Source organism: Diabrotica virgifera, chromosome 2 (assembly GCF_917563875.1).
Source record: "Diabrotica virgifera virgifera chromosome 2, PGI_DIABVI_V3a".
NCBI classification, from domain to species: Eukaryota; Metazoa; Arthropoda; class Insecta; order Coleoptera; family Chrysomelidae; genus Diabrotica; species Diabrotica virgifera.
In genome coordinates, this window is record NC_065444.1 from 212,476,290 (window position 1) to 212,491,909 (window position 15,620).

The window sequence follows — 15,620 nt, forward strand, 5'->3', positions numbered from 1 at the left end:
GTGGGAAGAGACAGAGGCAAACTGAATAGAGTTGGCTAGCTATAGATGCAAGAGAGCAACTTGACACTCAAGGATGGATACGGCTCATTTGCATGCCTGTCGAAGAACAGTAGCTCTATATAGATAGTAATGATGACTAGAAGATGAAATAATAAAATAAGAATAATGTACTGAAAATGAATGGAGATGAATAATGACTAAAAACGAACAAAATAAATAAAACTAACTAATCATGGGCGCCATGAAAATGATCTTCGATCATTTTCCCAGGTATCTTACATTGCTTTCAAATATTAAATATATTAAACCTGTAATAATGAACATAAAGGAATAATAAAATAATTGATATACAAAATAAATACATATTTATTAAAAATAACTACTAGATTTTTGACAATCTCTGAGTTACACAAAGTGTATATCATGTGACTCTAAAATGACATAAGTTATACAAAAAGTTATCTCTAAGATAACAACAATAATGTTATCTGTTACAAAATTACAGGTATAAGTACCTCTCACTAACATATAGGGTACAAAATTACATAAGTCTTCTACCAAATGGTTATAGTACGCCTGCTACGTACAACTAAAGGAAACTGACAAAGATGAAAATACTACAAATAAATAGGCCCAAGCCTCACTAAGGGAAAATACAATAATGAATAAATAAAGTTAAATATACAATTGACTAAAGTAGAAATGAAGTTGAGATAAATACCGACGATGACCTAAATTAACCGAACAAATGGAATAAAGCGAATAACAGTAAAATATTTGGGAAACAAGCTAGTAATATTAAAAAATAAATTTACCCGAATTACATAAACCAATATCAAAGCAATAATAAAGTATTAAAAACCTAATTTTCTCTAGGCTTATTCCTGTGCACAAGAAGTTACCGTAGATACAAAGTTTGGGAACCAAATACCATAGTATACAAATATGTCATATAAAAACAAAGGTACGCTAAATCTGAAAAAAATAATTAATAAACATAATGTATCAAATAAATGTCTGATATATAAAAACCATAGTTACTTAAAACACAACACTAAATGTTCCCAAACGACTCCTAAAGAGGTTGCTGCTGCATCCTCAGAAATGAGCATCAAGATGATGCGGTCCCATGCCCTCCGTAGGCCCAGGTGGCAGGAAGAAAAGGAGCTGGAATACTCCCAAAAAGCTTGTTCCCAAAAATGACTTACTCCCAATGTTGACTTGACTGTGGCTGTGGTGGTTTCCCTAGGTGGTCAAAGAAGGGGCTATGACTTCATCTTATGGTTTCTCCCAAATGGCTAAAAACATACCCAGTTTTATTTCCCATTTTAGACATTAGCAAAAAGTAAAGGGAAGAAGAAATAATTGAGGAAACTTTTTAGAAGCATTAACATAGAAAAACCGATCATTAAAATGGAACAAAAACTAATCTCAGGTATCCTTGAACTATTTTGAGTGTGAAAACATGAACAAATAATGATGAATGTGAAATTTGAATATGATTTATCTGAGGGAATATCTGTAAAAATATATAGAATTTATAAAAATATTGGATGTTCAATAAATTTAAAACCTACAGAGAAATGATAATTATTTCCAATATTAATTGAGAATTGCATATGTTTGGTTATGTCTAACCAAAAAATATATTAATATATAATTTTCCTTGAATGAATATTAATTCAATAATCGAAATAATCTACATAAAATCCAAATAATGAGTTGACTAAGAAATTTAACAATGAACCTAATATATCAAATGTTCCATCACAAAAAAACCAGGCTATATAAAAAAAATTATTATGAAAAACTAAATATTTTACCGGGTTGATTCTTATCCAAATTCCATGAGGTGTTGAGTTACACATATGTTTCCATACTCCAGGCTCCAGATAACTTTTCACTTGGAAATTAACAAAAATGATTTAAATAGTTGAAATTATTAACCCGCCATTGGTATAACCGATTCGAACCACAGCTCACAGTCAAGTAAAGAGCATTCCTCTCTCATTCAGCGAGGAAGACGTCAAACTCTCACGGAACACGAATTAAATGACAAGGAACGGTTCAACTATGTTCCGTACAGTGTGACGTCACATGAGAAGTCCTTTACGAGAAATTAAAGAATTTAAATGGGAGGTCAAAAGAAAATAATTTTAAAAATAATTAAAGCGCTAAAAACGATATTATAACGGGTGGACCGTTACAATACACATAGCTAACAAGTCAAAGAAAAAAAAAGTGGTATGGTGCCGATGTGTGCTTTTTCCCTAGGGGTGAGTTTCATCCCATCTCGGGGGTGAAAAAATATATGTCCAAGATAAGTCTCATGGATAAACTGACTAATTTTAAGCAACTTTTGTTCCATAGAGTTTTTTCACCAAATCAATACTTTTCAAGTTATTTGCAAGTAAATATGTTCATTTTTCAACAAAATAACCACGTTCTTTTTAGTTTTGATTGCGGCGTTTCTGACTAACTCCGTCGATGTTACTCCAAACCGTTGGCATAAATTTTGAAGCCATGATTGTCTTCTTCTGCCGGGTTAGCGTTTGCTTTCTATTTTACCCTGTATTAATATTTGGAGTATACGATATTGGTGTGGTGGCGGACAAAAGCAGATAGATTTTTTTTACACACTTTCAATTTCTTTGAGAACATACACCTGTTTGCCGGTTTGACCAAAAGCAGATAAGTCAAAATTTGAGTTTTTTCAGGAAGCGAAAAAAACGTTTTAAATTAAATTAATTAAAATTAAACGCTTAAAATGTAGTTTTATAAATACTGTACATTTACAAATATTTTGGATTTTTATTGACTTATACAGTTAGGTACGTCTTTCTTTATTGACTTATAGGGCACAAATGATGTGCAAACTTTAAATAAAAAAAAACACAAAAATATTAGCTATCATGAAATAAAAATTAAAAAATACTGATAGGAACTAGTTGATTTGTTAGAATTGGAACTTCTAAAGGGAGTTGGCTCCTTCTTCTGTTGAAATCAACATTATTAAATGGGTCTTTTCTATTAAGGCTATCTTTGAACTGAATAATTGAAAACTCTTTTCAACTCATCGAAGCCACCTTTTTTCCAATCATCGCAACGGACAACCATCAGTGTCTTTAGTTCTTAGTACTATGCAACCTTTAATATCGATGAGAAATCAAAGAAGTCCGTTTGTGACATTTTCGTAACAGTGAATTCTAGATTGTATTTAGGTTGTTTGATCCCATTTCGAGTCGACGACTGTTCGAAGCTATATATACGCGTCAACGTGTTGAATTAACACAACATTAAGAAACGCTATTCCGACAGAAAAACTCGTATCAGTAACTCTTACTCTTAGTAAGTATTTTACATTTTCTCGTTTCAATAATAATATTCATAATAATTACGAATGTTACTGATTTTTCTTGATCCATTTTATTTTCCTGTTCGTTTCGTTGTGTTGCTCCTAACAGGCGCGGATCCATGGAGGGGTTAATGGAGTCAATTGGAGACCTCACCTGGTGTCTACTGACACTTAAAAGTCTTTGGAACGTAACAAATGAAAAATTCACACAATACATCTGTTTATTACCATATATTCAATTGAATGCCAGAGTTCAGATAAAAATAGTAATTGCCGCTGCTATGTTATGGTAATTTGTTTTCTAGAAAGGTTTGTATTGTCGACTGCAATAAAGTAAGCCGGTCGTCTCCAATAGACGCTGTAGGCTGCGTATAGCATCACGCCGCAGGAAAATTATTCATTTTCGTTACTTTTAATAAACTTTGAAGAACAAAAACTATCTTATTTTCTAAAATTGTAATTCTAAAATAAAGAGCCCGAATAAGAGCCACTTTTAGAAGGATGTTCAAAGTGGCATGTAACAGAGACTTAAAATTGGCATTAAGGACCTACGATTCTCTTTCTTACTGTATGGTGTCGAGTCTTGGACTGTGAATAAAGTCGATCTAAATCGCCTTGAGGCTCTCGAGATGTGGTGCTATAGAAGAATTTTAAGAGTTTCTTGGGACGAGAAGATTCTAAACTCCACAATACTAGAACGTCTCAACAAGACTACTGTGCGATTATAAAAAGCATCAAGAAGAGAAAGCTGGAGTATTTCGGACATGTAATGAGAGGTCCCAAATATGGGTTGCTACTGCTACAAAAATAGCAGGCAAACGCAGTCCAGGACGAAGATGAACTTCATGGTTGATTAGGGTGGCAGTTAATAAAATTAAGATAGCTATGACGGTAACCACCTCTCTGAAAGGATATGGTACTTACATGAAGAAGAAGAAAATAACAGGCCATCCTGAAAAAGAATCCTGAGCACGCCAGTTAAGAATATCCAGTTCAATACGAGAATTTTTTTTATTTCACTGCCCCCACCCTGCAAGGTTGCTGGATCCGCCGTTGGCTCCCACTAAGTCATCAGTCAATGCACCGCTACACACTAACCGCGAAAACATTATAAAAGATTCCGGGTTTTTAACGCGATTCGGTGTGAGTCGATGTATTACGATTCCGTCGAGTGTGCGCTGATTCATTTGAATAGGCAAAGATATTAAATTTCCGATGGTGGTGCATTGTGAGGCCGGCCGGTTCGGTCAAGCGTACTCGTACCTTAAACATTGACATATTAACGATAGACCTTACTTACTCCGTGGCGTTACAACCCTTCGTGGGTTTTAGCCAAATCGACAGCATGACTCCACTGTTTTCTGTCTTGAGCAACTTCCATCTAATTCTCCACGCCCATAGTGTGCAGGTCTCCTGCTATATTATCTCGCCACCGGAGTCGAGGGCGTCTGCGTGGTCTTCTTCCGGTTGGGACTTCCTCCCATACCAGTCTTACCGTTCTTTGGTCAGAATGTCTTCTGAGGTGATCTGACCATTGGAGTCTTCTGGGTTTAATTTTTCTTTAAACGTAGAGTTCTTCGAGCTCATTGTTAGTTCTTATCCTATATTGTCCTGATGTTTCATCCAGCACAGGATCAACGATTTTTCTTAGGATTTTTCTTTCCAAAACACGTAGTCTCTCTTCATTTTCCTTTGTAATCGTCCACGTTTCGCTTCCATATATCACCACGGTTCGTGTGATGGTTTTATAGACTTGTATCTTTGTACGCATTGTTAGTTGTTTCCATTTTATAAGGTTTTGGAGGGCAAAAATACATGTGTTGCCGGCCTGTATCCTTTTGTTTATTTCTTGTGATTCGTTATTGGCTTCAGTTATTGTGGTTCCAACATACTTGAATTCCCTAACGCGCTCGAAGTTAAAGTCATCGATGGTGATGTTTGGACCGATTCTGTCTCTGCTTTGGTTATTGCGGCTCATATACATATATTTCGTCTTGTTTTCCTTAATTTGATAGACCAGGCTAGGTATATGCCGCTCAATGCATCGGGGTATAACGCCAATATCAAGTACAGTGGTCTAGCTATCTTTGTCTGTCGTACGAGTGTGAGCGTAACTACCAAGAGGTGGGAGTAATGTAACGACACGGACACAGATGCAGCTGTCATCATATTATGCTAGAGAGAGAAAGCTAAGCGCCGGTAGAGAGAGATAGATAGACCACCGACCCGAACTGCTCCGCGTTACGCTATTTTTCGTACCTTACCTAATCTATGTATTATTATATGTATGAACTTAAAGGTATTAAGGTAAACGCGGTAAGATAAGGCTACAGCCTGGAGTTACAGTTTATTTCAGAATATTTTTACTATTTTGGATTAGGGATCACAGCTTTAATTGAAACGGTTTATTTAAACAGTCAGCTGTGTTGAGAAGGTTAATAGCAGATTTTCGAATATTTATAGTGATGCCGAAGACAAGCAAAAATACGGCTTTGGCCCATAATGTATTTACTTTCAGATTCTTTTATATTAGATACAGACTCTTATCAAGTTTTCAAAACTGCTGCGTCACTGTAACCGTGACTGCAACGTTAACTGTTACGTCGAATATAGTTATCGTAGTGAATTTTACATAAATATTCCCTTAATACGTTCAAAGGGACTGAATTCACAATTTTAAGGTCTTTTTTACAAATAAAGATTTTAATTAATTCAAAAATATGTATAATCTCGCCTACTTTAAATATTTTTCGTTTTTTATTCCTTTGGCTACTTGTAGTAATTCCGGCTTGAAAGAATGGTAAGGATATGAAATGTTTTTATTTATTAACAATTTTTTTATTTTATATAATGTTCAGGAATTTGGAAATTCGCACTTTCGATACCGCTGCGCACTGCTCTAAAGGGATAAGCAGATGTTTAGTTAAACCAAGCTCTCAAATTGTTTAACCAGGAGAGTCTTCTTCCATATTTAAATTTTATATAAATATGTAACATAACATAATCGTTTACATTTAAAGGGTTTTTACACAACACATTTTGGTGGCTAATGTATGCTATTTTGTGGCTTTTAGAACACTGATGATGGATTTCTTAATTCGAAAACGTTATGTTTTATTTTAACCCTTATTTAGGGTATTTTAAAATACACCTTTTACAACAAATCTAGTATTTTTAAATTAGAACAATTTTCAAATGCCATTTTAGAGGGGTGTTTAATTGAAATTTGAATTTGTCAATACATTTATCGAAAATATACAATATAAAAATAAAAATAATGAGAGTTTTTGCAATTGGAAATATAGTAACATCTAATAAACAAATTAAATATCATAAACTGTCAAATATTTTTCAACCATTTTTTTACTTAATACTGGTAATATGGTATAATTTCTGCTAGAAAATAAAATAATTTATAATGCTTATTTATAACGAAGATAATAATTTTTTGCAAATTTGATTTTTAAATTTTCATATATGTATATAAATATTTAAATAAATAAGAGGTCAAATTTAATTAGTCTGAGGTGAAAGATTTATCCTTCTACTTTGCGGAAAAAATCCCAAAGACCTTCATTGAAATGTAAATTACCTCAGCAGTTACAAATATAAATATTGTGCAAAAGTTACCCCCTTTTAACTATTAAAACAATGATCCCCTGATATGATTAGGATACTTTTTTGAAAATAACTTTTTTATTCACCTAAATTTTGATATAAAATTTGTTCCAATCTGTACGGAATTACATTTTGAATTTATTAAATTTTATTAGGTTATATGCAAACCATTAAACAATTCAAGAAATATTTATAATTGTAGATAATAATTAATGTGTAACAAATATTTTGCAGGCAAATTTAAAATAAAAATATTTTTCAATATGTAAACTTTTTCAGAACATTTTTAACATGCTTTAATGTTGAGCAGCAAAGGTAAAACTGCCAAACAAACAAATATATCCGCATAAATGTGCAGTGCAGATAAACTAATATATCAAAATGACAATATCAGTTGACTCTTTTCTGTATAATTCTATGTTTTGGCACATGTTCTTTTAATTGTAGTAAGCAACTTTTCTGTCCTAGTTTTGTTTCTCTTTCTGCATTTACTTCCTCGTTAAGGTGTATTCTTATATAAATTTTAATGGTTTTTTCTTTATTTTTACTTCATCTGTATCAATCTGGACGCCCATCAACCAGATTGACCGTCGATCTATTACGTGTTGTCAGCAACTGGATGCAAGCCGTACAAGACAGAGACAGATGCTGTGAATAGCTTAGGGGAAAAGTCTGAGAGAAACCTATGTCCAGCAGTGGACGCGTGCTGTTTGATGAGAATATATCAATCCAGTTACGACAATGTTGTTTCTTTTTTATTCATTTTAGAGCCTTACCAGTCCATTTTCCACCTCATTTAGACGTTGTCCTGCTTTATGTTAATAAATAACATTAATTTGATTTTTAATATCTCTTTTACTTACTTACTTATTGAAGCCGTCCTCTTGTACCTTACGGTGTCGCGGTAAGTGGAGAAATCAGACGTCTCCATGCCTTTCGGTCAGTAGCTAGTCTTTCTGCTCCACCCAATATTTCTTTTTACGCAAGTATTTCCAATATTTGCGTTCCACGTACTTGCTGGCCTGCCTCTTCGTCGTTTGTTGTCAGATGCTGCTTTCCATACCCTCTTTACAGTTCTACCTTCACTCATTCTCGCCATATGTCCGAACCACGGTAACTGTTTCGTTTCAAGTCTGGCTAAGGTCCTTCCAACACCGCACCTTTCACGTATGTCTTTATTTCTTATACGATCACGTCTGGTCACCCCGGATACCGCACGTAAATATCGCATTTCGCATGCTTGAATTTTACTACGGATGTTGTCGTTCACTGTTCACGTTTCACTACCGTAGAGTAGCACCGGCTCGTATACAGTTTGAAATACTTTCATTTTTGTTTTCAGGCTTACTTCTTTCTTCCTAATAAAACTTTTATTTAGTGCATAGTATAATTTTGTTGCATTCATTACCCTGCTGTTTATTTCTGGTTCTATATTTCCTTACCCATTCATTGTTGATCCTAGATACTTGAAGTCCTCTACTTGTGTAATGGTTTCATTATTCAGCTTTACATTTATATTTTCTTGAGATTTCGATATTACTAAAGCTTCTGTTTTTTCAATATTTATTTTCATCCCAAATTTCTTAAAGGCTTCATTCCAAACATTCATATTCACTCGCAAGTCGTTTTCTGATTTTGCCACAATTACCAGGTCATCGGCATAATATCAACTCAGACACGTAAACTTGTTGAAGTTTATACACCCCAACCCTAGTTCTTTTTACCTTACCCCTGCATTCTTTTGCAATTTCGTTCACTAGAGTGATGAATAACAAAGGACTCAGAACACCACCTTGTCTTACACCTGTCCTTGTGTAGAATTCTAGAGATGAGCGATTGTTCCTTCTTACATTATTACGTGAACATTTATATAGGGTGTCCCAAAAGTAGCGGAACGGTCGAATATTTCTCGAAATAAACATGGTATCGAAAAACTGAATAATACGTGTTCAATAATTTTCAAAAATCTATCGAGTGCCAAAAAACGCGACCCCACCATTCCACCTTCTAGAGGTGGGGCGGGGGGTAACTTTGAAATCTTAAATAGAGACCCCAAGATTTTATTTCAGATTTTGATTCCTTACGTAAAAGTTAGTAACTTTCATTCGAGACATTTTTTTGAACTATGGATAGATGGCGCTATTAACGAAAAGAATCCTTTATCCTGATCTCATAGGTAAATAATAAAACGGTCTAATATCTCGAGAAATACACTTCCAAAGGAAAAACAAAAAAACACGTATTTAATATTAAAAAATCCACAAGGAAAAGAAAAAGTTTTCCTGTAGTTGGCTGTATACCATCAATCACAAAATTGGAAAGAAATCCTTTGTAAGAGGTATAAAATTTTTTTTATTAAAAATCCCTTAAAAGGGCTACATCACAGCAAAACGTTTTCGATTTTTATAAAAAATCATCATCAGTGTTCGATAAATTGGATGCTAGCTGAGCCACAAAAGAAAAATATCTGGGTAAAAACCCTTTACATAAAATATAGATGCCTTAAAAGTGCATACTTTAAGGCAATTTTAAGGCATCTATATTTTATGTAAAGGGTTTTTACCCAGATATTTTTCTTTTGTGGCTCAGCTAGCATCCAGTTTATCGAACACTGATGATGATTTTTTATAAAAATCGAAAACGTTTTGTTGTGATGTAGCCCTTTTAAGGGATTTTTAATAAAAAAATGTTATACCTTTTACAAAGGATTTCTTTCCAATTTTATTTAATATTCTTCAAAAACATATCGAATGGCACCAAAGACGACCCCCCACTCCACAACCTGGAGGTGGGGTGGGAGGTAACACTAAAATCTTAAATAGCAACCCCAATTTTTATTGCAGATTTAGATTCGTCATGAAAAATGAAGCAACATTTGCTCGAAACAATTTTTAGAATTGTTGATAGATGACAGTAACAAATAGTCTTTTTTTTAACTATAGCGGTATTCTAAAATCCTAAAAAATATTTTAAATAAATGTTGCCCAATTTTTCATGATTAATCCAAATCTGCAATAAAAATATTGGTTGCCATTTAACATTAAAAGTTAACCCCCCCCCCCCCCCACCCGTAGGGGTGGGGTAGAGTGTCATGTTTGGTGTTTTTCGATAGGTTTTTGAAAAATGTTAAACGCATATTTTTTGGTTATTCATTTGAAAGTGTAATTCTCGAGATATTAGAGCGTTTTATAATTTACCTATGGTATTACAATAAATTGTTTTTCCGATTATAGCGCCATCTATCCACAATTCTAAAAATGTCTCAAATAAAAGTTGTTTACTTTTACATAAGGAATCAAAATCTGCAATAAAAACTGGCAGTTTCTATTAAAGATTTTAAAGTTACCCCCACCCACCTCCAGGGGGTGGAGTGGGGGATTGCGTTTAGTGTCATTGGATAGATTTTTGAAAATTATTGAAAACGTGTTTTTCAGTTTTTCGCTTCGATATTTACTTCGCGAAATATTCGACCGTTCCGCTACTTTTGGGACACGCTGTATAATATACTCTTCATTGCTTGGATTAACTTCAGTTTCACATTTCTACGGTTTAATATTTCCCAGATCTTGTTACGTGGCGCCCGATCAAATGCTTTTTCCAAGTCCACAAAACAGAGAAACAATTTACTGTTATGCTCTAGAGCTTTTTCTGATAACAAAATGATTAGATTTATCTGATAAAAAAAATATCTCTTTTAGTAAATAAAGAATCATTTAATCGCATTTAATTGTACTTATTTATTGCTCAGTTTATGTCATTGGAAAGAGTGTAAGTTAATCGATTTATGTTAAAACCGGTTTCCATCAAGAACTTCCCCAAAAGGTTCTAAATATTGGTGTTGTTGATAGCCGACATTACCCAGATTTCCTATACAAACACAGAGGAGACGAACCCACAGCTAAACGATAATTATAATGTTGTATCTAAATCGAGCCTATTTCCAAAGCAAATTACGAAATCAATGATGATGATAGGCCTAATAGGACCTGCTGCCGTGGCAATTAATATGAGTTATTAAAGGACAAACACAAAAGGGTCCAGAAGGGCTTCCTTCCAAAAGACGGCGATGATGTCGAGCAAAGGTTGAAAATCACAAACAAGTAATTAATGCGTTGGAAAGTGTTCCTAGTGGACTATATTTTCCTTCATGAATAAAATAATAATTATACAGGAAAGGTAGACATTTAAAATATATCAAACGAATTTAAGTACCAGAGCCGGATTATTTTGTTTTACTGCCGTTGTAAAATAACAGTCAAGGACGCTATAACAAAGAAAGTGGTAAAAACATTTTTCTACAACCACTATTCAAAGTGCACTTTTCTGCACGGTTTTATGTTAGCAAACTTGATATTTTCTCACAGTATAAGATATTTGACATTAGTGTGCAGAAAAGTGACGTCTCTGTGCCGCAAAGTGACGTTTCTGTGCCGCAAAGTTCTTTTCTGCACAGTTGACTACCTCATTCTGAGTAACGTTATATTCTGTTTACATCCGTGGTTAAACTTTAGACAAATATATAACCTATAAGACAACTATTATATTTAACTATAGCATAGAAACTAAATTATGGATGTTACAACTGTTTTATTTTACAATTTTATTCTTATTAAACATTTTATAATTATCAAATAACCAATAAGGATTTAGCAACCTGTGCAAGAGACGTCGAATGAAGTAGGTTTTGTGTAAATCCGTGACTGCATAAATATAATGTCAATAATGTGTAATAATTGTTTAAATTTAAACAAATTAAGGCAGTGCATTAATTTTTTAACTGATTTCTGTGTAATTTATTTAGGTATAAGGAATTTAAATTGATTAGTAGGTATTAATTAAATACAGTTTAAAATTTATCACATAGGTACCTATTATAATTAATCGTCGTTTGGAAATTGTGATTTTTATTTTTAGGAAAAACTGTGCTTGTAGAAAAAGTATAGTGTGAAACACGTGCAGAAAGGTAATTTCTCACTCGTTTGAATTGCGGCACTCGCTTGCGCTCGTACCGCAACTTTTCAAACTCGTGAGAAATTAGTATCTTTCTGCACTTGTTGCACAATATACTATTCTTTACAACCACTATTCAAAGTGCACTTTCCTGCACAGTTTTATGTTAACAAAGTTGACATTTTCTCACAGTATAAGATTTATGACATTAGTGTGCAGAAAAGTGCCGTTTCTGTGCCGGAAAGTTCTTTATCTACTCTATGTCATAATATTATGTATTAGTCACATTAAGTTTTTAGTTTGTGAAAACTGTCATTATAGGTAGCAGTGCGTGAAGGATTTAAAGTGTGCGTGAAGTAACAATGTATTTTAAATTGAATTTACTTTTTCGCACTGTTTTTTGGCACACTTTCATAACGTGTGATTCAAAATTATTGTCACCATAGGTGGCTCTGAATGACAGAGATAGCTATACAGTGCATGTCTATTCTTAATTCAGATATACTTTTCAGTTTACCTCACCTTTCCAGTGTACGTCAACTTAACAAGAAAAGTTAGGTTATGTAGAGATGTTGGTGGTGGTAATATACAGTATCTTGTTTGATTTTATTTATTATTGTTACTTATAATTTTGTTTCGTTTTATTTTTGATTAAAGCTCTGTGTTAAAAGTTTTGATAATCAAATATCTTTAACTTTCGCGTTGTCATGGTGATGACATGTGAGCAATAAATTACAACAAAAGTTTTGACAGTTTGGTGGTTTGAAAGAAGTTAGAATTTTAAAATGTCAAGTTCTAAAAATTGTAGAATAGAAATGAATTCCCGTGACGAAGAATTACAGTTTCTTTATTTGTTTATCGTAGATCAAATATTATATGAAACTGGGCGTGAAGTACTTTTTGCGAACTTTCGCGATGTATAGCACTCGATCCGCTGTCGCTCGTACTCTAAACATCACGTGCGTTCGCAAAAAGCATTCTTCACGAACTGTTTCATAAATAACTATTTCTGCACAGTTCCATTACATTCCACAATAAAATCATAAATATAATTATTATAACATGTTTAGATGAAATGATTTTATTTAAGATATTAGATTTGATAGTGCTTTTCAAAAAAGAACCGATTTAACTCATGTCCGAGTAATCTGCAAAATTCGCTACTTTAATACATTATTTTTAAACTTTACATTTGGTATTTTACGAATGACTACCTCATTCTGAGTAACGTTATAATAATATATGTATACTGTTTACATCTGTGGATATAGGCTATTGATTATATTCAAAATAAGATAACTAAATGGAACTACAACGTTAACGGGGTTTTATTATTTCATATGGTCAGTGGACATCCATATATGAAAAAACCGCGGAGTGCTACCATTTAAAGGGGTGCGTTTTTGAGAAATGGGTGAATTAGTACCTGGGCACAGGTTACATTAGGGTGAGTTCTATGCACTCTTGGTACAAACATATCTACATACAAATTGTTCCTGGTTAAATTTCCTATCTAAATATCACTTTTTTAAGTCAATGATACTTTTTTTTACAAAAATATATTCAAAAGAAAAAGCACAAAGAAACCCAAAAGAAAGAAATTTTGTTTTTTGTCCCATAACTTTTGTCCACGAGGATATAGGTACAGACATTGCTTAATAGGAAAAAACCTACATATTTCTTCTTTAAAATCTTGGTTGTTAGAGGTAATTAGGATTTATAGTTTTCGAAATATGATTTTTCAAAGTTTGCCACTCACAGCAATTTTGGGCAATTTTCCTTGTTATTTCGCAAATATTGTTCTGTAACTTTTTTCTACGTAACTTTAGGTATACGCAATGGTACACGTAATAGGAATAAAAATCAATTACCTTTAAAATGGTCTACTGTATAACGTTGTACGACTTTTTTAGATGATGGTTTTTCAAGGTTCTATACTTTTCGATTTTTTATAATATAATATAAAAATAAAATAATATTATTATATAATATATTATATATTATATAATATTATATTATATATATAGTATATATAATATAATATTATATTATATGCTATATTATATAATAAAAAAAGCTTATTTTGTTTACTTTCAAATGGTGTATTACAAAAAATTCTAGGATTATTTGTGAATAAGATATTATTTTTCAAAATCTAATAATAGTATGGTATAGTTAGACCCAAACCCAGACATCCAAAGTGAAAGTTATTCTCCAACACCAAATTGTTCTATATGGTCCACATAATGTTCAGAAAAAAGTCACACCATTTTGAGCGTCGGGTTTGGGGGGGAGAGGGGGGAGAAATCTGCAAATTCGTAGTTTTTTACGTTTTTCGTCAATATTTCTAAAACTAAGCGGTTTAGCATGAACAACCCTCTACACAAAATTGTTCTACATTAAATTTGAAATAAAAAAGGCCCTATGCATAACCCTTCTAAAATGAACGGTACCAAAGTTACGGAGGTAGTATATTATAATTGGTCCAAACAAAGGCCTAACCCAGACATCCAAAGTAAAAGTTTTCCTTCAACACCAAATTGTTATATATGGTCCACATATTGTTCAGTAAAAAGTTACACCATTTTGAGGGTACGGTTTGGGGGGGAGAATTCAATAAATTAGTAGTTTTTTTTTAAGTTTTTCGTAAATATCTCTAAAACTATGCTTTAGCTTAAGAAATGTTCTATAGAAAAATGTTTTACATAAAATTTAAAACAAAAAAGGTTCTATACATAATTGTTATAAAATCAACGGTTCCAGAGTTACGGAGGGTGAAATTGGAGGTTTTTGATACTTTTTATATTTACCGATTTCTCCCACCTCTCCCCCCCCCCAAACCCGACGCTCAAAATGGTGTGACTTTTTTCTGAACATTATGTGGACCATATAGAACAATTTGGTGTTAGAGGATAACTTTCACTTTGGATGTCTGGGTTTTTGGTATAGTTATATCATAAATATTGCCCAAAAAATATAAAAAGTATCGAAAACCTCGACTTTCACCCTCCGTAACTCTGGAACCGTTGATTTTATAACAATTGTGTATAAACATTTTTTGTTTTAATTTTATGTAGAACATTTTTTTATATAACATTGTTTACGCTTAAGGATAGTTTTAGAAATATTGACGAAAAACGTAAAAAAACTTCTAATTTACCGGTTTCTCTCCCATCTCCGTCCCAAACCGGACGCTTAAAATGGTGTAACCTTTTACTTAACAATATGTGGATCATATAGAACATTTTGGTGTTAAAGGAAAACTTTTACTTTGGATGTTTGGGTTAGGCCTTTTTTTGACCCGTTATACTATACTACCTCCGTAACTTTGGAACCATTTATTTTAGAAAGATTATGCATAGGGCCTGTTTTATTTCAAATTTAATGTAGAACAATTTTGTATAGAAGGTTGTTCATGCTAAACCGCATAGTTTAAAAATATTTTCGGCAATAACATTTCTTAACCATAAACATATATTTCTTTTAGACTAACTGATTTCTTTATCTCAAATAAATTAACAGAAAACATCCTCAGCGTTGCACCCGCCATGTTTAATATAGCGTTGTATTGTATATTTTTATAGAAGACGATACATTCAAGAAACCTATTATAGTTGATACATAAGTATACACATTTTTAAAAAGGTACTTACATGTATGAAGTTCTACCATTTTTGGAAGGCCCCGCAGTTGGTTA

The 15,620-nt window shown here is 32.9% G+C and overlaps 1 long non-coding RNA gene across 1 annotated transcript; it reads right to left on the bottom strand.

The window, feature by feature from the left end:
• Window positions 1–348: 348 nt before the first annotated feature.
• LOC126880697 (uncharacterized) lies at window positions 349–1,972 on the bottom strand. The gene is made up of 2 exons (XR_007696686.1): window positions 1,824–1,972; window positions 349–1,298 (listed from the first exon to the last, which is right to left on the bottom strand). It is a non-coding gene; the product is annotated as an uncharacterized LOC126880697 (long non-coding RNA).
• Window positions 1,973–15,620: the final 13,648 nt, after the last annotated feature.